Source organism: Miscanthus floridulus, chromosome 4 (assembly GCF_019320115.1).
Source record: "Miscanthus floridulus cultivar M001 chromosome 4, ASM1932011v1, whole genome shotgun sequence".
Taxonomy (NCBI): domain Eukaryota; kingdom Viridiplantae; phylum Streptophyta; class Magnoliopsida; order Poales; family Poaceae; genus Miscanthus; species Miscanthus floridulus.
Window position 1 is genome coordinate 103,152,977 of NC_089583.1, and position 21,521 is coordinate 103,174,497.

Sequence of the window (21,521 nt, forward strand, 5' to 3'; positions counted from 1 at the left end):
CCTCTTGTCAGGTGGTTATGGGCTTCAAGTAACCTGGGACAACACAAGTTTTTCTTCTGGCTCCTTCTCAAAGATAGATTGAACACCAGGAATCTTCTTAGGAGGTAAAACATGGATCTGGAGGCTACAATTGTGTCCTGTGTAAGGCCCTGTTTAGATTGCAGCTAGTAAATTTAGTCCCTCCTAAATGGTTTAGTCTCATTTAGTCACTCCAGAGTTGCTAGAGAGGATTAAAGCCCTTTTAGTCCCATTTAGTCATAGTGTTTGAGTAAAAAGTGACTAAATGAGACTAGATTTAGGAACTCCTAACTGAACCAAACACCCCCTAATCTAGACTGTGAGGAAACTAGCTTCTATCTATTCTTTGAATGCCCATTCAGTCGAGATTGTTGGTCCACAATTCCTATCAACTGGAATCTGAATCTCAGTGCTCTGGATATGATCCTACAAGCTAGAGAAGACTTTGGTGATGCAAACTTCAGGAAATAGTCATTACTGCATCCTGGATAATTTGGACCACAAGAAATGGGGTTATCTTTGATAAATGGTCAGATCAATATCAACCTATGAAAGAGATAATTCAAGGAAGAGCGGTGTGCACCAAAGCCAAGCCAACCAGGCAAACTTCACTTAGTCTTTGGAGAGATAGCTACTCTTGACATACATCTCTTTCTTGCTTTTTGGGCCTTGCTGCCTTGTATTCTCCCTTCCCTTTTCTTTTTCCTTCTAGTTTTGGCATTTGTACATAAACATTCTTTCATTTAATAGAAAATAAAAAAAAAGGTAGAGGACTCCCCTGCTGCTTCTGTCAAAAAAAATTCAGATCAAGTTCTAATAATAATCTGATTTCTTATTCTCTGGCTGCAAAGTTGACACCATAATAGGTGAGGCTAGCATGCCTCCTTTTGCTGGCTGAGCCTAGGTTAGGCTATGAACCTTCGGCCGGCTGAGGAAAAAAATGGCCAGGCTAGCTATGCATATCGACAAGTATGTGTATGTCACCTACAGTTAAATGAAACATGCATATAAAAAGATTCGCAGGCCATTAAATCCTGGTCCTGAGTAACTGCCCCGCCAACCCCCCCGCCCCCCCCCCCCCCCCCCCCCCCCCCCCCCCCCCCCCCCCCCCCCGGGCGGTAGAAATGGGGGTACATCCATACCTCTGGTGCTGTTCCGATTCTCTAGTTTTTGCCACCTTTTAAGTATCTGGTTTTTGAAAACTAGGTGTGATTCAAATTAGCCAGTTTTTGTTGTCAATGTTTACTAGATTTTTAAAATGTGGAAAGCTGCTGATACCAAGTTTTTACCAGTTTTTTGTGACCCATAGAACAATAAATAAAGTTAGATTCTTAAAACCTAGGATCCAAACACCCCACTAATTTTTGCTCAGCATCTATAAAAACTAAAGACAAAAACTGATTTTTAAGATTCCAAAACTGATCCAAACAAGGTCGAAGCTGTTGCGTGGTCCTCTAAATTAATGATAATTTCTTTATTTACTAGATGTTGTCTTGCTTTTATGAAAAGATCAGTCACACAGAATTTCGTTCCATGCCGAGGACACACGTAGCAAGCCAGAAGGATCCGCTCGATAGAGCTGGAGATCCACCTAGCTTCAGCGCAGGGATGGTCGATCCTGCGTACTCCTCCCGAGACGTGCCAGTCAATTTGACCCTGTAATTGACAAGGAGAGAAAGTTTATTAGTAATTAAGGGCGGAACGTGCCGGTGTTGTCAGACAGTCCCGAATGTGCGACTTTGAGAGCCGATATGAAAAGAGATCGACTAAATAGTCGATTTCAGCATATTCATAAAAATAAATCAGTTAAAGCTCATGGGGTTGTGTAAGAAGAATTTGTTATCATTTAAAATGAATATTATTATTTAGACAAATATTAGTCAATGGCTATAAGATATTAGCAATAATTAGTTCATGCTAAACCAATAACTGTAAGTAATCGAACTCCTTTATAAAAGAAACAGTTCATCATCATTCAACCATTTAATAGAGATAAATCTAATGAATATATTAGATCTCATCTATCGCTATAACCAGTGGGGCATGAGGTAGAATCATGCAGGCCGTAGAAACAACAATAGACTTAATGACCCAAACTTATTACTAATATCAGTGAAGTATGAGGCAAAATCATGCATGCCGTAATATAATAATAAGATCATGGGGCTAACATATCTTTCAACCTATCGCTACTTCAACGATCTCGTGATGCGAACTGTTCGTGAAAGCGCTCGATATCGGCTAAAACAACCGATTCAGACATAACGCACAGTTAAGTTAATTCCTTCTCAGGAATAGATCTACCAAATAACAATCCCCACTCCACGTTGCTAACAGTGGGGTGTGAGGCAGAATCACACAGGCCGTGATAACGGGTCATGGAACAGTTTTCGCTAGCCAATAGATCTACTCAAGATCAAACATGCCCTTACCGCACGCTATGCACGATCAAGATTGATGTAAAATAGTCGATAAAACATAACTCATCATTTAAAGTGCAGATTAGACCAATTTAGATTAACAAACGATGGGTTAAAAAAGATATAAGGCCGATCTAGATCAATCCCAATCGGGCGAAGTGATATTGCTGTAATTAAATAAATAATGAAAGCCATAAGCAATATCGGTAACTTAATGAATCTATCCGAAGGAACGCTACCCTTAAATAGAGCCGATAACTTGACCTTAATCTAGTTCGAGCAGTGGAGGTCGACCGGATCGATACAACCGTACTTGAACTAGACAAGAGTCGATAACTAACTTATACTAGAGTCGCGGTGGAGGTCGACCAGATCGATGCAGCCGTACGAACAGAGGTATAAGCCATGACTGTACTTACAGACAAGCAGTAGAGGTCGACCGGATCGATGCAGCCGTGCTTGCTGAAGAACTCGCCAAGATCTACTCTACTCCTACTCCTAAGGGTGGTCGGAGCCGAAAAAAGTAAATAACTTGTATTGGATTGCTTGTGTGTCTTTTACAATAGCCGGGGTTTGATATTTATACCCGGGACCTAAAAACGAATCTTTCTCGAGTACGACTCAGTACAATCTTTGGTACGAAGAAAATATTTCTATTTTAAGATAACTTGGACTCTAATATTTCCTCTTTTGTAGAGTTTGATATGTATCTTTTCGATGCCAATCATATCTCGCCATTGTTATCTGCTGACGTCATTCGGAGAGAATCGATCCCAGTGACGCATTTGACCCGACAGATATCAATTTTTACTCAATCGACTCCTTTATTGGCACAATTTTGGAAGCCTGTGAGTTTCCGCGCTCTTCTCCTAAATTTTGGTGTAAACACATGCCCCCCAATTTTAGGATAAAATGATTTTATCCTAAAATTCTAGTTTATTGGTTTACCATGCCGCAACTGTACTATCCCGAGATATATGCATGACTCCTGACTTTCTGGCCTGAGTTTTATATAACATCCTAACAGTATCTTTTGCAACCCACTCGACCTATTCATTTTCTCATTCTTCCTCAAGCCAACTTTAACAGCCGACGCCGTCATCGCCAAGGCCCCAAACTCTAGCAAACCATCTGTTCTAACAAGCCATCATCCAAGCGATCCTCGCTAGACTCAAATCAATTTTCGACCGTGATGGCGACCATCGACCACGTCCTTGAGGTATGTCTCCAAGTTTCCATTCTCCAATTATCAGCCACTACCATGTATTTCTTTTCTTCTCAAACTTATTTTGTTCGATTCCTTTAGAAAATGAGGAACAAAATCTTGATTCCTTCAGCCGTTTCACCTAATATCTATTTTCTTGGGCCTATGGGTGATCCCGATCCATCTGATTTTATTTGCCAAGAAACCAACCAAATCCCCTTCAAACAATCTATAGTGGATTTGTCCTCTTGAAATACAAAAACTCTCTTCAGAAATCGGCTAAAGGTGCCTAAGGGATGGAGAAATTGGTTCCGTAGGGTGTCCGAGAAAAAGGATGGAGGTAGGAAACTTTATGATCTGAATCAATGCTTGGCTCTTTCATTGTCCGGGATGGAGAGGAATGACTCACTTCTGATTGCTGCATCTTATTTCTGGTCCAATGCCCTAAATGCTTTCATCTTTGATCATGGCCCAATGGCCATCACCCTGGTTGATGTTTACATGTTGATCGGCCTTAGAATAACTAGATCAATGCAGACTTATGAGTACTTGAGTGCTGGCTCCAAGAAATTAGCCAAAATAGCAGACTGCACAGGATGGGCCGATTACGTTCTGAACCATGTTGAAGATGGATCAGCTGTCAGCGAAAGGGAATACGTGGCCTTTCTGAACATGTGGTTGGAAAGATTCAATTTCTACGGGTCATCTTGTGGTACAACCTACCATAACAAACTCATGGCGGAGCACCTAGCATTAGGCAAGGATATCCCTCCTCAAAATGATATTCACTTGCTGACTTTGTCTCTTCACAGCTATCGAGCATTGCATCCCAACCTGCTCTGGGTGTGGAACTACCATCCCAGGCATTCGACTCAGCACCAACTGAACTCCCATCGACTGTTCCACGAAAGGAGCCAATCTCGGTTGAAATAACTGATACTTCCACAACAGCAGAAAATATGAGTTTTTATCTTCAATGCTTACCAGGGTATTTTTCTTTAACTTCTTTCATTTAGTCCTTCATCTGACTTCCTGCTGCGCCAGATACTTCTTGATGAAACACCTGTGCAAGATCAGGAGCCTGATAGTTCGCTCAACGATCCTGTCGATGTTGAAGGTGGTCTTGTTGTCATCAACACTCAGTCTGCTGATTCCCCAGTCCGGCAGACAACTGATGGTGAGGAAGTTATTTGCTCAACTTATCTCTCTACACTAAACATGAACTAAAAATCTTCCGATATTTGCAGATGTCGATGTTGATATTTCTGAGCCGATTCAACCAGACACTACTGGTGTATCGTCAACTGTTCCTTCCCTTCAGATAGAAGCTACCATAGAAAAGATATTGTATCTCATTTTACTTGTTCATTCTATTATAAACTGATCCGATCCCTCTAATCAAGTTTTTCCTTACACATAGGCACTCGATCCTCTAGCTCAGAGCTACTCTTTCAATCTTGAGAAATATTTTGATGAAGATGAGATCAGATTGTCAACCACTTCCTCTAATAAAGCTCTGCTAGAGGAGACCAGAAATCGGCTAAGAAATATACTGCCAATATTTGAGAGGAATATAGCCGATTGTCACACCCAATTTTAAGGATAAAATTGAATGCACTAACTCATGTGTGCCCAAAGATCAATCACACACACAAGCTGACAAATTACATAACGTATCATCACGGTGTCTCTTACATTAAGGACCATAATATAACTAAGTCTTACATCACACAACGGAATATAAAAAGATAACTCTCTCATGGGACTTCATCATAGGGAAAGTCAACTGGTTGACCGCAAGCCTAATAATCCTCAGAAAATTCCTCATACCCGTTGTCATCTGTTACCCATCCGGGATTTTTGTCCAAATAAAGAAATAAACAAGCGTAAGTACTTCCCGTACTTAACAAGATAACAAGGGGTTATGTATCTCAAAAAGGACGACACTGGCTTACTGCAGTTAGCACTTTTAGTAAGTCAGAATTTTATTACCAATTATTATCAAGTTATGCTTAAGCTCCCATTTAAACCCACATAATCAGATATCAGAATTATTTGCATCATATTATCATCGTACCATCATAAATGAACCATAATGAGTATCTAATTATTCTGTGAGTTTTCCGGGCCACTCATGATCGTGAGCACGGCTGTTATAATAGTTTGTTACCCTCTGCAGAGGTGGTGCACATTCACCGCGAGTCGTGATTCCCATATGCCCGGGTTAATTACTCCCATGTCACTACCAAGGTGAGCAGGCAGGGTACACTATGAAGCCATTTCATAAGTTTCTCTAACAAGTTAGGGCTGCTAGGTTTCCTCGGCAGGCAGATGTAGGAACCCCCTTTCCTATGGCACATATCCATCGCGGCTATACACATAGGAACAGAGGCAGCCCTATACCCAACGTGGCAAGCCCCTTTTGCGCCATAAAGGTAACCTCTAACAAGCTAGAAAAGGTCCTATTACTGAGCTAAAGTCAGAGCCATATGACTCTTACGATTGCACTGTCAGTCCTAGCTTTTGCCGACAGATAAGTCCTTATGGAGGGTTGGGAGCAACATGATCGAAAGTCATTTGCACCTTCGCCCTATGGATCAGTTGTTATAAATCATGTTATACTTTTAGTTCCATAGAACCATTCACCATCATGTAGATCATGTTTAGTTAGAGCACTAGCAATCTACCCATATGCAATTAACCCATAGGAGTCAAGGGAACAAGTCATCAAATGACTAGAATGTCCTTATGGTTATCAAAATTAGACACATGCACATGAGTAAATGATTAAAGTGAATAGGACCTCAAGGTAGGCCCATGCTATACTTGCCTTGGTTCACAAACTCTTGCTGGTCCTGCTGGTCGTCGAAGAACTCTTGATCTCCAATGTTCTCCTCACCGTCTGAACGCGATAAACACGGCAACATACAACATTCCACAGGCATTCATGCAAAGCAAACAATCCTACAGTTAGAACAGTACACCAACAATATAGAAAACAAGATAAAATGTTTATGAAAATAATCTACGTCTAGCTACGATCATGTCAACGCGAAGTTCATGAAAAACGGAGCTAAAACGCGAAAGTTATGAATTAAACGGGGTTTTCTATAGCACTTTATGTAATTAAAACTAATCATGAAATTTAAAAGTTGCAAACTTGATTAATAGTGGTACTAACATGTAGATTACGAAATTACAAAGCTAACACAATTTGAACGGATCATTTTGAAGCTAAAACGACGATTTCATAAGTAAAACAGTACAAATGGCATTTCTATAAATACTAAAAACGTACTTTGGACTAAAACAGTTTAGTTTACATTTTCAAAAGAAGAAAGCGTACTCAGGAGTTTGCGCTATGGACTGCGGGTACAATTAAGCGAAAATAAGGGGGCTCTTTAGAAATTTGACCCACGAAGGGGTATCGACCTCTGGTGGCCGTCGGATTTGAAATGAACGGCCAGATTAGATCAGTGAGGGGGAGAGAGGAGGAGACGCCGGCCAGCACAGTGACTCCGGCGACAAGCTCCATGGCCGGTGGCAAGGACTCGCCGGAGCGCACGGTTCAGGGGCTAGGGTCCACGGTTTTCACAACCGAGGGCACCGAGGAGTTGCAGGGGTGAAGGGGAACTCGCCAAGGTCTAGAGCGTGGCTGGGGAACGTGGCTGGCGAGGTGGCGGCCATGACCGGCGGCAAGAAGGTTGATAGCGCTCGCGGATTGGGCGCTAGAAGCCACAAAACGCGAAATAAACTACATGGGGAGAAAGAGGGGAGCACGGTGAAGCTCACCGCGGTAACAAACAGGGTCGAAAATAGCTTAGGGAAGGCGGGCCTCGCAGCGGTTCTGAGCTCGGCGGATCCCGACATTCTTCGACGGTTGCGGCTTCCGTGCACGATGAGTGCGAAGAAAAGGAGCGAGGGCAACAGAGAGGGGCGGCGACGGGCTCAGCACCGTTTTATAGAGGCCTACACAGGGGGCGCTCCCACGATGCGAGTGGAGTGTAGGGCGGTTGCGGCTTGACCGCCGCTGTGGTTGCAGGACGTGTGGGAGGAAGGGGGTGGCACTGACACGCGGGGCCGGGTGGTCAGCGGCTGGGCACGGGGCTGAGGACGCGGCAGCAGTTGCTGGAAGGCCGCTCGGCTCGACTGAGCCGACGGAACTAGGCCAGTGCGATGCGCCAGGGGGAGGCCGAGCTGGGCTGGGCTGACACGGAAGAAGGAATGGGCCAGCGGGCTGAATTAGAAGAAGGGAAGGGGAAGAAGGGAAAAGCTTTTTTTTCGAAATAAATTTTCCAATTCCATTTTCAATTTGAATTTGAATCCAATTCAAATTCTAGTCAAAGCCATTCATTACAAAAACAAATGTGCAGCAGCATGAATGCATCAACATATTACTAACCTTATATTTGATTTTATTTTCACAAAAAAATATTTCTTTCCTATATTTCAATGCTCACATAATAACATAATTAAATCAAAATTTTCTTATTTCAAAAAGACTGAATATTTGGGTGTTACAATTATACCCCCCTTAAGATGAATCTCGTCCTCGAGATTCGGGTGATTTCTTACTCAAACAGTTGGGGATAAGACTTTCTCAGATCCTCTTCTCTTTCCCAAGTAGCCTCATCCTCTGTATACTGATTCCACTACACCTTGCACATCTTTATAGTTCGGCTTCTTGTAACTCTTTCGGTAGTTTCCAAGATCTTTATCGGATACTCTTCATATGTAAGATCTTCTTTAACAACATGTTCTTCCAAAGGAATCTGCTCTTCTGGTACCCTCAAACACTTTTTCAATTGAGAAACATGGAACACATCATGCACACCTGACAAACTCTTAGGCAGTTTCAACTGATAGGCTACTTCTCCACGTCTCTCTAGGATCTTAAAAGGTCCAATATACCTTGGTGCTAACTTTCCCTTTATATTGAATCTTTTCACACTTCTCATTGGTGACACCTTCAAGTACACATAATTACCAACTTCGAAAGTCAGCTCTCTTCTACGAGTATCAGCGTAACTCTTCTGTCGGGACTGAGCCACTCTTACGTTGTCTCTAATCATTCTCACTTGTTCTTCCACGTCTCTAAGGACATCAGGTCCAAACACTTGAGTTTCACCAGTCTAATTCTAGGACAAAGGCGTTCTATATTTATGTCCATACATCGCCTCAAAAGGTGCCATCTTAAGACTCTTCTGGTAACTGTTGTTGTACGAGAACTCTGCATATGGTAGACTCTTATCCCAACTATTACCATACTATAGTGCACAAGCTCTCAACATATCTTCCAAAATCTGGTTGATCCTTTCATTCTGTTCATCAGTTTGCGGATGGTAAGTAGAACTAAATTCAACTTTGTCCCTAAAGATCTATGTACTTTATGCCAGAATTGCGATGTAAACTGAGTGCCTCTATCCGACACAATTTTCTTGGGAACACCATGTAAGCACACTATTCTTTCCATGTACAACTCTGCTAATCTTGCACCCGTATAGGTAGTCTTGACTGGTAAAAAGTGAGCAACCTTGGTGAGTCAATCCACTATTACCCATATTGAATCATAACCTCTTTGAGTGCGGGGCAAACCTACGATAAAATCCATACCAACTTCTTCACATTTCCATTCAGGAATCTTCATTGGTTGTAGCAACCCTACAGGTCTTTGATGCTCAGCTTTCACTCTTTGACAAGTGTCACACAAGGCCACATACTCTGCCATATCTCTCTTCAAACCATACCACCAATACTTCTCCTTGAGATCCAAATACATCTTATTACTTTTGGGATGTATAGAATAAGCAGACTCATAGGCCTCTTATAGAATTGCATCACTGATAGCCTTCACTTTAGGTACGCATATCCTTTTTCCAAACTAAAGAGTACCATTCTCATCCATCTTGAATCCTGGTGCTTTTCCATGCACTACATTCTCCGCTATCTCTTTTAGTTTTTCATCCTCCAATTGACCTTTGCGTATCTCTTGCTCCAATGTAGGCTCTATCACCAATTCCATTGCATTAGTGACAAAACTCAAGTTGAGATACTCCATTTCAGCACACAACTCTGCTGACATAAATGTCATCCCAAGTCCATTAACATAACCCTTCCTGCTAAGTGCATCAGCTATGACATTTGCTTTTCCTGGATGATAATGCACTTCTAAGTCATAGTCTTTGATCAATTCTAACCAACAACGTTGTCTCAGATTTAGATCTGACTGGGTAAAGATATACTTCAAACTCTTGTGATCCGTATAGACATCACTCTTATGCCCAATTAGATAATGTCTCCAGATTTTTAAAGCATGTACCACAGCTACCAATTCCAAGTCATGAGTAGGGTAATTCAACTCATGCTTCCTCAATTGTCTAGATGCATATGCCACCAATCTTCCTTCTTGCATAAGCACATATCTAAGGCCCAAACGGGATGCATCACAATATATAGAGAAGTTCTTGCTTAAATCGGGCAAAATTAATACTGGAGCTATAGTCAACCTCTTCTTTAGCTCATCAAAGTTTGCCTGGCATTTATCCGACCATACATACTTAGCATTCTTTTTCAACAGAGCTGTCATAAGCTTGGCTAGCTTGGAAAACCTTCTATGAACCTCCTATAATATCCAGCCAATCCCAAAAAGCTATGAATCTCACTTACAGTAGTTGGTGGTTTTCAATTCAATACATCTTACACTTTGCCTGGATCCACTGCTATTCCACCATTAGAGACAACATGACCCAGAAAAAAGATTCTTTCAACCAAAACTCACACTTGCTCTGCTTAGCGTACAACTTATGTTCTCTAAGCTTTTGCAAGACCAACCTTATATGTTCAGCATGTTCTTCTTTAGTCTTGGAGAATATCAGTATGTCATCTATGAATATAACCACAAATTTATCTAGAAACTCCATGAACACCTTATTCATCAGATACATGAAGTATGTAGGTGCATTAGTCAATCCAAAAGACATAACGGTATACTCATACAATCCATACCATGTAGTGAATGCTGTCTTGGGTATGTTTGAGTTTCGAATCTTTAGCTGATGGTACCCTGAGCGGAGATCAATCTTGGAGAACATATGGGCTCCTCTCAACTGATCAAATAAATCATCAATCCTAGGCAAAGGGTATTTATTCTTGATTGTAACCTCATTAAGTGAACAATAATCCATACACATCCGTTGACTACCATCCTTCTTATCCACAAAGATCATAGGTGCCCCCATGGGGAAGAACTGGGGCGTATGAAATCTTTTTCTTGCAACTCTTTTAGTTGTTTCTTAAGCTCTTCTGATTCATTAACCCCCATTCTATATGGATGTTTAGTTATTGGTGCAGTTCCAGGTAATAATTCAATAATGAATTCAATGTCTCGGTCAGGTGGCATACCTGGCAAGTCATCGAGGAAGACATCCGAGAACTCCTCCACAACACGATCTTGTTTATTGGCTTCACCATCTAGCTGGTTCACTATGGCTGTAGGCTGAGCTTGCACTACCACTTCTACACAGATTCTATCTCCATTGAGTGATGTCACTACCACAGATTTCTCCTGACATTGAATCACTGCCCGGTGTTGTTTCATCCAATCCATTCCCAGAATAAGATCAATCCCCACTGTTCTCAACACAATATGTTTCACTTTGAAGTCTACTCCCCTTAAGGAAATGCTAGTTGAGGGACTCCAATATGAAGTGGGCATACTACCTCCCGGTGAATTTACTAGTATGGGGTTTTTCATGGCACACAAAGGTATGCTATGCATTCTAACAAAAGCTTGGGAAATAAAAGAATGCGAAGCACCAGAATCAAAAAGTACTGTAGCAGAGATAGAGTTGACGCTGAACGTACCCAACATGACCTCTGGTGTCTCCTGAGCTACATCAGATGACACATAGTTCACCTTCATAGTGTGAGGTGGTCGAGCGTTGAACTTCTGATTGCCAGTCTGGTTCTGATGTGCTTGTTGGTTCTGCTTCTTAGGACACTAATGTGCATAGTGACCTACTTCTCCACAGTGGTAGCATGCATTGGGGTTATTGGGTGCACCACTCTTCATAGGAGTATTGTTGGATGGTCCCTGGCATGTTGCCTGATTGCCAGTCTATTGCGGGGGACACTGATTACCATACTGTTGCTGGTACTGAGGGCGTTGCTGGAACTAATTACGTTGAGGATACTGACCATGGTTTCCTTGGTTAGATGGTCCTTGATTCCTTTGTTGAAAACCCTGCTGTGGATATGCACGCGAGCGAGTGTTACTTCTAGAAGCTTGCCCTTGAAGCCTTCTCTTCTTGGCTTCCATCTCTTTGCGCTTATCGTCGATCACAATAGCGCAATTCACTAATGACTGAAAGTTGAGGTAGATGTTGGACGTCAGTTGAAGCTGCAGTCCATCATAGAGTCCCTTAAGGAAATAGCATTGCTTATCCTTGTCCTTAGCTACATCATTTGGAGCATAACGTGACAGTTGAGCAAACCTGTCATGATACTCCACCACCGTCATGGATCCTTGCTTGAGGGACCTGAATTCCTCCTGCTTCAATTCCACGAGTCCATCAGGGATATGATAAGACCAGAAATTGTCCTTGAATTCCTGTCAGGTGATAGCAGGAGCGTTGTTGGGACGTCCATACTAGAAAGAATCCCACCAATCCTGAGCTGCTCCCTGGAGTTGACTAGAAGCATACAACACCTTCTCAAGATTGTTGCATTGTGCTATGTTAAGTTGCTTCTCTACAGCACGCAACCAATCATCTGCCTCCATAGGGTCTGAGGCATGAGTGAACACCGGTGGACGACCCTTCATAAACTCTCCACGCTTATCCTTGACCTGAACAGGCGGTGGTCCTCTTACAGGTTATTGTCCAAGCGCTGCATCATTGCTTGCATCAACTGTGCTTGCATTCCCATCAACTGTTCCACAGTCACTGGTGGCAGTGGTGGTGGATTTATGAGAGCATCACATCCACGACCATGGCCTCTGCCTCTTCCTCCTCTTGCGGCCATCTGTTTTCCAACAAATGCGCAAAATTTAGATATTTTCCACATTATAGAGAGCTTACAAAAGATAAGAAACAATGCTAAGAATTTTCTGGACAAGATTCAAATTCAGCAGTTCAGTAAAACTATTATAACTCGAGTTTTAGATATCCAATAGAGGTGTACCAAGAACGGTTGGAAAGCTTAGGAGATCAGCTACAACTTTTATTTAGATCACCTTTACAGATTCTGACATACACATGGTCAAAAATAGAGCTAAACCGAATCTGTTCTGGGTTCCAGTCTGCACAGCAACCACAACTTGTGACAGCTAGATATCACAAACCTGAATAGATTTTGACATGATTCTAGAGACATTTGAAAGATACAGAAGTTTAGTTATCTCCACAAAAATGTCAGAATTTTTGACAGCCCAGATTTCGAGATACAAGATAAAGAACACAGGCTGCTCTAGAAAACAGCACAACAGAGATAAGATAAAGCAAACCATCTGCATTAAGATTTCCTCTAAACTTAAGGTTCCAATCTAAGGAAGTTGTGGACATGCCCACAAACTTCCAGCAAACAACCAAACTCCAAATCAACCAAGTTCACAAATTAAAACATCTAATCATCCAAGTTCACAAGACCAAACAAGACTAAATATGAAACACAAACTAACGACGTGGTAATCTAAATCAAGGCACCTAACACCTATGGAGAGGTGTCAATCATGGTGAACGATCGGCGCTTCTTCTTGTAGATCGATGGCTGCCCAAGTTGAGCATGTAGTTCATCAACTTGCTTCTGGAGGCGTCTTTTGGCCCTCTGTGATGCACGCAGTTCTCCTTTGACTTCTTCATCCACCCCCTGCATGGCATGGACATGCTGCACTGTTGCTTCTTGAGTTGGGTCACTCTCTAGTGGAGCCAAGACCTACCAAACACCCTCATGATCATTGCGAGGAAGGAACCTGAAATGATCCTCCCTCATGGCCTCAAAGCGACGACCATGGTAGTAGATGTAGGCATCCTGCGCTGCATCTTCCATGCCATCCAAGGCATGTGCCCTTCTAGCAGTGGCATGGTGGATAGTCTCCACCTCATGTCCATTCTTGATGTCGTTCCAAGCGGTGACCACCAGCTCTACCTTCCAGAAGGTGGCCTCCAATGGATGCTGGTACTCTACACAGTGATAGCTGATGGAGGCGTGCAGGTCAGGGTAGTAGTCATCCAGCACATGGGTGAGGAGGGTGTGATAGTAGGCCGTCTCTGGGGCTGGCTTGAAGTAGTACTTGCACTTCCAGCCTATCTCCTCATCCACCACAGGGACAGCTAGGGATGGTGCAGGTGTAGGTGAAGTAGCTGATGACTCCTCAGGTGTAGCTACAATAGGATAGACCGGTGCAACAGCTAGAGTAGGAGCAGGTGCAGGTGTTGGGGTAGCCATCTCCTCATCGTCGGAGATGATCACAATCTCCTTCTCCGCCTATGGAGCACGTGGGGTGAACAGGGCACGGTAGCCAGCAGTGCTGAGGCGGACAGTCTTCGGGTTATGAGACATCTATAGATTTAAAGTGAGATAGAATTAGAATCAATAATTTTATATAATAGATTAAGGTATGAAAAGCATAAATGTTTTAATAAAATAACAAGAATAAGATAGTAAGCAAGAAACCAGAGGAGCAAAGATGCTAACGACTGTTCCTAACTAGGCTTGCGTCTTATAGTCAACCTAGCTTTAATACCAATTTGTCACACCCAATTTTAAGGATAAAATTGAATGCACTAACTCATGTGTGCCCAGGGATCAATCACATACACAAGCTAACAAATTACATAATGTATCATCACGGTGTCTCTTACATCAAGGACCATAATATAACTTAGTCTTACATCACACAGCGGAATATAAAAAGATAATTGTCTCATGGGACTTCATCACAGGGAAAGTCAACTGGTTGACCACAAGCCTAATAATCCTTAGGAAATTCCTCATACCCGTTGTCATCTGTTACCCATCCAGGATTTTTGTCCAAATAAAGAAATAAACAAGTGTAAGTACTTCCCATACTTAATAAGATAACATGGGGTTATGTAGCTCAAAAAGGACGACACTGGCTTACTGCAGTTAGCACTTTTAGTAAGTCAGAATTTTATTACCAACTATTATCAAGTTATGCTTAAGCTCCCATTTAAACCCACATAATCAGATATCAGAATTATTTGCATCATATTATCATCGTACCATCATAAATGAACCGTAATGAGTATCTAATTATTCTGTGAGTTTTCCAGACCACTCATGATCGTGAGCATGGCTGTTATAACAGTTTGTTACCCTCTGCAGAGGTGGTGCACATTCACCGCGAGTCGTGATTCCTATATGCCCGGGTTAATTACTCCCATGTCACTGCCAAGGTGAGCGGGCATGGTACACTATGAAGCCATTTCATAGGTTTCTCTAACAAGTTAGGGCCGCTAGGTTTCCTCGGTAGGCAGATGTAGGAACCCCCCTTTCCTATGGCACATATCCATCGCGGCTATACACATAGGAACAGAGGTAGCCCTATACTCTACGTGGCAAGCCCCTTTTGCGCCATAAAGGTAACCTCTAACAAGCTAAAGTCAGAGCCATATGACTCTTACGGTTGCACTGTCAGTCCTAGCTTTTGCTGACAGATAAGTCCTTATGGAGGGCCGGGAGCAACATGATCGAAAGTCATTTGCACCTTCGCCCTATGGATCAGTTGTTATAAATCATGTTATACTTTTAGTTCCATAGAACCATTCACCATCATGTAGATCATGTTCAGTTAGAGCACTAGCAATCTACCCATATACAATTAACCCATAGGAGTCAAGGGAACAAGTCATCAAATGACTAGAATGTCCTTATGATTATCAAAATTAGACACATGCACATGAGTAAATGATTAAAGTGAATAGGACATCAAGGTAGGCCCATGCTATACTTGTCTTGGTTCACAAACTCTTGCTAGTCCTACTGGTCGTCGAAGAACTCTTGATCTCCAGCGTTCTCCTCACCCTCTGAACGCGATAAACACGGCAACATACAATATTCCACAGGCATTCTTGCAAAGCAAACAATCCTATAGTTAGAACAGTACACCAATAGTATAGAAAACAAGATAAAATGTTTATGAAAATAATCTACGTCTAGCTACGATCACGTCAACGCGAAGTTCACGAAAAATAGAGCTAAAACGCGAAAGTTATGAATTAAACAGGGTTTTCTATCGCACTTTATGTAATTAAAACTAATCATGAAATTTAAAAGTTGCAAACTTGATTAACAGTGGTACTAACATGTTTATTACGAAATTACGAAGCTAACGCAATTTGAATGGATCATTTCGGAGCTAAAACGACGATTTTATAAGCAAAACAGTACAAATGGCATTTCTGTAAATATTGAAAACATACTTTGGACTAAAATAGTTTAGTTTACGTTTTCAAAAGAAGAAAGCGTACTCGGGAGTTTGCGCTATGGACTATGGGTACAATTAAGCGAAAATAGGGGGCTCTTTAGAAATTTGACCCACGAAGGGGTATCGGCCTCTGGTGGCCGTCGGATTTGAAATGAACGGCCAGATTAGATCAGTGAGGGGGAGAGAGGAGGAGACGCCAGCCGACACAGTGACTTTGGCGACAAGCTCCATGGCCGGCGCCAAGGACTCTCCGGAGCGCGTGGTTTAGGGGCTAGGGTCCACTATTTTCACAACCGAGGGCACTAGGGAGTTGCGGGGGTGAAGGGGAACTCGCCAAGGTCTAGAGTGTGGTTGGGGAACGTGGCTGGCGAGGTGGCGATCATGACCGGTGGCAAGGAGGTTGACGGCGCTCGTGGATTGGGCGCTAGAAGCCACGAAATGCGGAATAAACTACATGGGGAGAAAAGGGGAGCACAGCGAAGCTCACCGTGGTAACAAATGGGGTCGAAGATGGCTCGGGAAGGCGGGCCTCGCGGCGGTTCCAAGCTCGGCGGATCCCGACGTTCTTCGACGGTTGCGGCTTCCATGCACGGTGAGCATGAAGAAAAGGAGCGGGGGCAACAGAGAGGGGCAGCGATGGGCTCGGTGACGTTTTATAGAGGCCTGCATGGGGGGGGGCGCTCCCACGACACGAGTGGAGCGCGGGGCGGTTGCGGCTTGACTGTCGCTGTGGTTGCGGGACGCGCGGGAGGAAAGGGGCGGCACTGACACGTGGGGCTGGGTGGTCAGCGGCTAGGCGCGGGGCTGAGGACATGGTAGCGGTTGCTAGAAGGCCGCTCGGCTCAGCTGGGCCGGCGGAACTAGGCCAGTGCGATGCGCCAGGGGGAGGCCGAGCTGGGCTGGGCTGACGCAGAAGAAGGAAGGAGCTAGTGGGCCAAATTAGAAGAAGGGAAGGGGAAGAAGAGAAAACCTTTTTTTCCAAATAAATTTTCTAGTTCCATTTTCAATTTGAATTTGAATCCAATTCAAATTCTAGTCAAAGCCATTCATTACAAAAACAAATGTGCAGCAGCATGAATGCATCAACATATTACTAACCTTATATTTGATTTTATTTTCACAAAAATTATTTCTTTCCTATATTTCAAAGCTCACATAATAACATAATTAAATCAAATTTTTCTTATTTCAAAAAGGCTGAAATTTTGGGTGTTACACCGATTTGGTCCAAGATACTAATTCAACGCAGAGAGTCTTCTTGGCTATTAAGGGTGATCCATCCCGAGCTCTCTCCAGAGTCTTGTCATCTTTGTCTATCTTTGAAGATCAGGCTTTGAAGGTGAAAAGACTTAGAGAAATTTGTCCAATCGCGAAGCCCTGCTAGCCAGGGGAACTCCAACAGGCAAGAGGCTAAAGAGCTAGCGTAGTTGATTGATTACTTGAAGAACTCCTCCCTCAGGACCGATCTAGAGTTGTCCTAGTTGGAAATCAAGCGTGCAGAACTTGAGAAGGAGCTAGAAAATGTGAAGGCTGCCATTAATCGTCGCAAGTCCACTCTGGCCCAAATACTTGATGCCATCAAATAGAAGAAATAGGCACTATTGGCCAAGGTGAAAGAAGGCAGAGCCATCCAAAGCAGCCTTGAGAGCACTCCTGGAATAGCCAAAGAATATGAGCAAAAGATTGCAGAAGCTGATGCTATCCGGCTAGAAGTACTAAAAGTCATCTAGGATGTCCTAAACCTGTAATCTGTATGTCAACACGTGTCTCATGTAGGATCAATGATAACCATATTTTTGTTGCCTCATTGTATTTCTTGTTTTGGCTAAAGGGCCAATTTAAAAATAGCCGACTTCATATTTCCAATCTCAATCCAATTAAGTTTGAAAACCTGGCTTTATCAAGAGAGCCCTTCGATTTTTCTGCCCTCAGTCACCCAATGCCATATTCTCATTGGCATTAGTGAAGTGGCGCTTCACCTTCTATTAATTACAGTTGCCTTTTGCGTGCCCCGAGGCATCCATCTCTTCGCTTCATGTCTTCAAATACAAGCTGATGGCTTCGGCCTCGAACACATCTCCACTCGTAACTGTTCCTTTGGTCTTCTCCGCCTGTCGAAACCCTGTAGTGGCTTTCTTTCTCCCTTTCGTAGATCCAATCATCCTTCATGGCCGGCGAAGACAACCGAGGCCAGCGCACGGCGGAGGAAATCTCGGAGGAGAACATGCCGATGAACCAGCGTCTCTGATGCATGAGGTGAGATTGACATTTCTTGTTTATGATGATGAATTGTTCTGACTCACCTATAGATTTGTTGTGAATGATAGTCTCCGTCCTCTTCCTAGGGCTGGTGGGCCCTCTAATGCTGCATCTTCCATACCAGCCTCGTCGTCCGACTCCTCTGATTCGTACAACGACGACGACGCTCGACGCTTTCTCCGAGAGTGGAGGGCAGCCTAGAACCGCTATTCCAAAGCAACTTAGGAAAATGGCCAGCTTGAGATCCATCTCGGGGTCTCTCAAGCGGCCAAGAGGAGGCTAGTGCCGTTCGGGCACGGCTAGCCGAATCTGACGCCATGGTGGCGGGTAAGATGAACTCCATGAATGCTTTTACTCCTACTTCCATTGTTTTTCATGCTAACATTCCTTCCATCCTCTATGATCATCAGCCCTGACAGTGCAGTTGGAGTCTCTCCAACTGGTGGCGAACATGATCGCCTCCATGATGTTTTGGTGCGCATTTAGGAGATCGCCCTTCACGACGTTCGTCATGGTGCGGCGGTGGCACTGACCACGGTGTAGGTTTGGACTAGGTACGAGCTCCACGCCATGGAGACTGGCTTCCCAATGGGCGATGGCCCTAAGGAACATGAAGACCTGCTCAAAGAATTCATCATGGCAGTAGAGGCCATAGTGGATATCACATCTACTCAGGATGTGGTGAATAAGGTCTTTGATTAGGTTGTATTTAAGGCAAACTGATGAATGAAATCTTCTGCTTTTCCATGATTGTCTTAGTGCAATGCCCTTGTGTATGACTATTTTTGCTTTTTGTTTTTGCTCTATAGGTGATACATATCGTATTGACTTTCATTGTCTTTGAAGATTTTCATTTTTTGAACTAGAGGTGACACTCTCCTGGTATCGGCTATTAGAGCCGAGAATGAATCAGCTATCAAATGTTGACCAAATGTTAGGATAATGTCCCATAGAACTTTTTATATCAAAGGTCAAACAATTAATCAACCTAGGTCAAGTATCCTATTAAGTAAAATAGAACTTCTTTAAGAAATCCAATAACTCTGAATCGCACTTACAATTTGACTTAGCATTCACGTACGTCGGCCTAAACCCATCCTCAGAACTAATGCTTATTTTCCTTTATTCCAGTGGCCGACGTGAAGCCATGACTATTCACTAAAACAAACACTATTGACTGTTGGCTTCATTGCTGATCTTAATGAAACCTCCTTCCCATAACTTGCCAGAGAAACACTTGAAGTCTCCTAGTTCCCAAAAGACTAGATCGGCTGTTGTGATGCTCACAGATTCATCAGCGCAAACCACCTCAACATCATCTCCATGCCACTGAATCAAACACTGATGCATGGTCGATGGTACACAACAGTTCGCATGAATCCAATCACAACCAAGGAGCAAACTGTACGACCCTTTTCCATCGATGACAAGAAATGTGGTGAGCAAAGTCTTACTCTCGATTGTTAGTTCAACGTTTATTGCCCCTCAGGTCTTAGATGCATTACCTCCAAAATCTTTAGGTATCATGTCAGTCTCCATCAGATCTCCTAGTCCTTTGCCAAGTTTATGAAAAGTGGTGTAAGGCATAAGATTGACAGAAGCACCCTCATCCACTAACATCTTGTTCATCGGCTTTCCATCAACAAGACCTTTCATATATAAAGCTTTTAAGTGCCGATGCTTGACTGGTTTGTCAAATATTGCTTGTTGTACAACCGTTCTCTTGGCAACTATCTCCTCATATTCTGATTCATCGAAATCTGAATAAACTTCTTGATCTATCAGAGCTCAAAACTCTGATGGCAACAGAAAAGCCATTTGGATATTAGCCGATAGTTGCTTTCTATTGACTGTTTACTTAGTATGCCATACCTGAGGTTTACCGGATGCCTGAGCCTATTCCATCTCTTTATTCCTTAGGCATTACACCCTTCTCTTCTAGCTTCTTGTTAAACCTCCTAGACACCATTGGTCTTCCTGCCAAACATATTTTCTTTCGTTGCCTTCCTCTTCATAATCAGCCCAGTCCTGGTCAACAACTCATTTTCCCAGTCGATTATGAATACTTCCATTTTTTAAGCATCGATCCTTGTTATTATGATGATATACATCTTGAGTATGGATAGACCGGCGGTTGGTTTGAGATTGCCTAAACTCCCAATATTAATTGCTACATTCTAGACAGTCATGTCTAGTAGGCAACTTCAAACCTTCATTCCAGCAATGTCTGAAGAAAGGACAATTTCAATGTGATTCGGCTTGTTTCCTTTCGTACCTCTCTTTTTCCAGTTGACGTTGGTATCCTTGATGTTTTAATCAACGCTGATAATCCTTTTCCTTCTACCGCTGCCTCTTATTCAACAGGATCCGAGATGTAACTCGTGGCTTTGTTGCCCCATCTTTTGACGTTTTCCCCTGCTCATATTGGCTCTTTTGCTTAGCACGACGTCTTCTAATTTCTTTGTACTCGTCAGCCGATATTTGCATCTTGCGATCGATTGTTCTAGCTTCTCTTGATTTAGCTAATGTTAGGACCTTAGTCTTCCCTTTGAGTAGCTCAGCATCAACCATGTTTTGATCTCTTGGGAAAGGATTATCATCAACTTTTATTTTTCGAGGCGTATCAAATTTGAGCCTTCCTTGCTGAATAGCTCTCTATACATGCTGCAGGAAGATTCTACATTCGTTAGTGGAATGAGAAGTAGCGTTATGGAACTTGCAGAACTTCTTATTCTTCAACTGATCAGGGGGCAACATAACATGACCATCGAGCAACTTGATCTACCCCTTTTCAAGCAAGAAATTGAAGAGCTTGTCTGATTTTATGACATCAAAGTCATAGCTCTCCTCGACTCCTCTTCCCCAAGGATTTGACACCATTACTGTCTTCTTGCCCTAATTCCATTTAGCCGCATCAACCTCTTCTTCTTCATCTTTATAGCCATCATCGATTGAGTATGGATCATAAGCTTCAGCTACTGTGGTACTCTTCTAAAATCGGGTATCTCTGTGCATACTCTGAAATTAGCTATTGAGCGCTGCCACTCGTTGAGCCAATTGACCCAAGTTATCAAATTCTTGTCCGAGCAGCTTTTTTCCACATTAGTAGCATTTCTTGAATAGCTAAAGTAGCTAGTTGATCATCAGCCAAGTCTAAGGAGAAGCAAAAGTTCCT